Genomic DNA, 4,611 nt, shown 5'->3' with positions numbered 1-4,611 from the left:
CACTGGCTCAGGAATACCAACAGCAATGAGTGCTGTTGTGTGAGGATGGCAACATTCTAACTCAGACTTCTTATAAAATAAAAATTAGTAAATTTGGGGAACGCTGACCGAATAATATGAAAATGTAAAATTTTACGACAATAAATACAACATACGCCGGTGCCTTAACCTAAAGTTAACAAATAAAATAGTTAAACTCGAGCCTAAAACTAAAGACTGAATCATAACAAAACTTTGAAAATAAGTTAAATTTAAGCAACACCAACATTAAACCGCAGTGGGAGGAGGCACAGCGTGCTGCCAGCCGAGGCGAGTGGCTGGGACGGTGACTCAGATAGACATCACCACCATGGGAACTTATCCAAGCTCTTGTCTCCTCTTGGAGGTGCGGTGCTCGGTGAGGTTGCTTCTGAAGGTGCTGCGCTCGGCGAGGTTGCTCCTGAAGCCATGTTTCTCGGTGATGTTGTCACTGGAAGTGCAGGGGAAGCACCGAATGTCCCGAGCTGCTCTCAGAGCAGTACAGCCTGTCCTGTTCGTGTGTGCACATGCACGTGTGTGTGTGCACATGCACGTGTGTGTGAGTGTGTGTATCTTTGTGACAAAGACACAGAGCAACATCTGCGCTACAAACCAGGTGACTCAAGTTCGATTCCTGCTCACGGCCAACACCAGTGATGATCTGAACCGGTTCTGGGCCTCCCCTATGTCGACTCAGCCTCAAAGAAGTACCTGGTGCGGTGTGTAAACATCACCACTATGGAGACAAAGGTGTGGTGCTGGCCACCCACCCATCATTCGTGTGCCATCCCAGCCTTCATAGGTGTTCGCTAACAGCACTTGCTCCAACAGTCTGTTAAGGCTATACGGGGAATCTATGTTTTTTGTGTGAATACATCTGAAGCGCTGGTTCTCACGTCTTCGCAAGTAGAGGATGAGCAGAACCAGTACCACCGGAACCACCAGAACGAACACACACACAGAGTGTCAACACACACACAGAGTGTCAACACCCACAGAGTGTCAACACACACACATACATTCACACACACAGAGTGTCAACACACACACACAGAGTGTCAACACACACAGTGTCAACACCCACACAGTGTCAACACACACACACAGAGTGTCAACACACACAGAGTGTCAACCCACACACGTACATTCACACACACACAGAGTGTCAACACACACACAGAGTGTCAACACACACGCATTCACACGAGCGCACCACCGTCGCGGCCAGAGTCGTTTTAAAGGGGGAGGGGCCCGGCGTGAGCCCCGCCCCACGCGCGGTCCCCACTCAGCGCCGTGCAGGGACACTCGCCCTGCACTCTCCACTGCAGGGGAAACCGTTCCATGCAAGCGAGGAGTGGCACATCAACCATGGCAGTGAACAGCGCTTTGTCCGTCCACTGTTGGATGAAATGACCCCTGCGCCGTCGGTCACGGGGGTTGTTTAGCCATACTTCACCACGCTGGCCACTGCTGGTTGAATTGACGGGAAACCCAGTGACGGGTCAGATGCCGCTCGCCACCGATGTTAGCCGTGGCTGGAAATCGAACTTGCCGGGTTACGTCGCGCAGTGCGCTAACCACTGCACCGCCACTCCACCTCTATACGCACATAATTTGGCTATATGACACTTCAACGATTCCCACGCGACCGCTTCCACGTGTGTGCAGAGAGCATTGACGGCGCGTGTTGTGTGTACTCGTGCTTGCGTGCGCTCCAAGTCGCGTGTGCGTGTGTGCGCACTCGTACCCGGCATGCTCGCCGTGTCCAGGTGCTTGCAGGCGGCGATGTCCAGGGTGCAGTTGCGATGGTCGCACTCTGCACCGATGGACAACGACACCAAGAAGGAGACAGCACGAGCACGCGGTGAGGCACGACCACCGCTCAGCCACTCACTCCAGGCTTTCATCCTGGCCCGGGTGCTATGCTTAGGAACGTGGCTTAAGTTTTTAAAAACAAATACTTGGGTGTTGTCTGTGTGTCCCGCGTGGGGCTCGCGGTGCGGGACTCACCGAGTGGGTAGTCGGTGGAGACGAACGCGCACAGCGTGAGGTTGAACACCCGGTGAGACGCTACACACGAGGCACACACACACACAGGGCACCCAGTGAGATATATCCACACACAGACATATTAATATATAAAAACACGAATTGTTATGCAAGCATGTCGATGCATGTATCGTGAGCATTAAGAGTCGGAATGAATCGATGGATAGACGCGGTGTATCTACAGCCCTAATCAGTCCCCCTGCCCTACACGGGAATCGCGCTCTCAGTCTCCAGGGCGCTCACAACACGGCCCAGCCTCGGCTCACGGGGGAGTAGGTGGGGGGAATGGGAGCTGTGGAGGGGTGGGTGGGGGGTAGCGGGGGGAAGGAAGGACCCTCCCTGCTCACCGGGGTTCTGAGCGAGCTCGTGGTGGTAGTTGTGGAAGCACTCCGTGTTGTTGAAGCAGCTGCTGAGCGCGCATTCTGCACAGTGGACGCACAGAGACGCGACTGAAAAACGCTCACACACAGAGGCACTCACAGCAATGATAGCGCGCTCTCGAAGAACAGTGACAATTATTCAACCCAGGTAAACCTTGCTCAGTCTGGCGCTTATTCTTTAGGACGGTCCTGCTTTGTGATGTTAGCTAATTTCAAAACAATAATCCAATATCTGTGTACAATATCTCACAGACATAAATGTCCGTGACTCTGAAGCACGGGGGTTGTTATTGGTCAGGTGAAGTTTGGGAAGTGCTTTGATGGTTTTGGCGATGGTGGTGAGTTTGTTCAGGTTAAATAAACAGGTCCCTGCGGGGTGGGCTGGTAGGAACGAATAACCAAAGAATATAAACATAATGTATTATTACACTTGTTTAGCCAGGAAAGCCTCACTGAGTCTAAAGGTTTTTGTAGGGTCCTGCCAAGTGTTTGCAGTAGGGGGCGATGTTGCTACACCTAATCGGACGATACGAAGGGAGAGTTTGAGGCCTAGTTCTAGGCTTTAGGCCTAGCTGTAGGCTTTAGGCCGCTGTGAGTTAATTTTTAATTTAAATGTTTTAATTATTAATGTAAAAGCTTTAAATGTAAATGTTTCTATTTAAAAACATCAGGGAATGTAACATTGTTAAACATTAACTCCCTTTCACACACGCGGGGGTACGATACGAAGGGAGAGTTTGAGGCCTAGTTCTAGGCTTTAGGCCTAGCTGTAGGCTTTAGGCCGCTGTGAGTTAATTTTTAATTTAAATTTTTTAATTAAAAGCTATGTCAGGGAATTATAAGGGAATGTTACACTTGTTTAGCCAGAAAAAATGTTTTAATTAAAAGCTATCTCAGGGAATTATAAGGGAATGTTACACTTGTTTAGCCAGGAAAGCGTCACTGAGTCTAAAGGTTTTTGTAGGGTCCTGCCAAGTGTTTGCAGTAGGGGGCGATGTTGCTATACCTAAGCGGACATCGGACGGACGGACGATATAATCTATTTTAGGCTGGTTCACTTCGTTCCTACCAGTAAGAGACCAACTGTCCTCTTGGCTCCTGTAAAATACACTCGAGTTGGCCAGTGGTGGCCTTTACCAAGTTGTGGCAAGAGCCAGTTGCCTCTCAAGGCTTTTTTATTATGGTGGAAGTCGGGCCTGGGCAGTTGAGATGGCATGGGAACACCAACGGATGGGTCACGCTGGAGACACGACAGAGGAGGTGTGGATGGGTGGGTGAGGGTTGGTCAGCCGTGGTGGGATTGGAGGAGAGATACTCACTCACAAGGTCGTCGGAGGCGTGCGGCCGCTTCAGCAGGGCTTCAGCTGCATTGGGAGGAAGGGAGAACCACAAGCCACGCACCGCTAGTACAGCCGCCTATGAAGGCTGACGTGTCATATGAGTGGGTCGTGTGGCTACCCAGTGCTGATGTTTACACATTGAACAACGGAGGCCCAGAACTGGTTCAGAGATTACTCCCCACCGATTGCTACCGTGGTCGAGCATCAGTCTCAGGTCACCAGGTTCAGAGCACGGTGCGCTAACCACTGCACTATCACTCATCCAAACAGCCAGGCACCCCCGGTCTCACCCATACCCCGCTGTGACCCCATCTCCACTTCCACGTCCGGTGGGGCTCCCCTCCTCACACTGACCCACACAGCTCAGGCTATCACAGCGCGATGCAGTACGATACACGAGTGTCTCCTTGGGCAGTGGAACACACACCGGGAGTGCGTGCCGCTCTACTGCACGGTGCCTGACAATTTGCCTGAAACGCATGGGGAGCGGTGCTTCAGGCCGTATGGGAATTGTTCAAAACCCCTCAGTTCCTTGCAAGCCTCGCCAGAGCTCACGCAGCACACACATTGTGTTCACAGGAGCTACTGAATATGAATGCAACCCGTGTGGTGTTTTACATTTCACAGCAGCAGATGGAGTGGCACTTTTTGTTGAATCTCACAATGGCGAAGAAACACATTTTATCAACCACCATATTGTATAGACTTTTCTTATTCCTAAAGTACTTTATATAATGAACTTCAAGACTGTACTAATGACGACCCCTACGTAGCTGTGCGAGTTAACGACTTTATTTTATGGGAGACACAATTCAGGCATTACT

At 50.8% G+C, this 4,611-nt stretch overlaps 1 long non-coding RNA gene across 1 annotated transcript; it reads right to left on the bottom strand.

Moving 5' to 3' along the window:
• Positions 1–1,764: 1,764 nt before the first annotated feature.
• LOC133359097 (uncharacterized) lies at positions 1,765–2,490 on the bottom strand. The gene is made up of 3 exons (XR_009757149.1): positions 2,415–2,490; positions 2,029–2,088; positions 1,765–1,834 (listed from the first exon to the last, which is right to left on the bottom strand). It is a non-coding gene; the product is annotated as an uncharacterized LOC133359097 (long non-coding RNA).
• Positions 2,491–4,611: the final 2,121 nt, after the last annotated feature.

The sequence above is a fragment of the Lethenteron reissneri genome, chromosome 64, assembly GCF_015708825.2.
Source record: "Lethenteron reissneri isolate LAM-NWPU_2019-01 chromosome 64, ASM1570882v1, whole genome shotgun sequence".
NCBI lineage: Eukaryota > Metazoa > Chordata > Hyperoartia > Petromyzontiformes > Petromyzontidae > Lethenteron > Lethenteron reissneri.
Note: the sequence above shows the minus strand (reverse complement) of the source record. Positions and strands in the feature narration are given on the sequence as shown.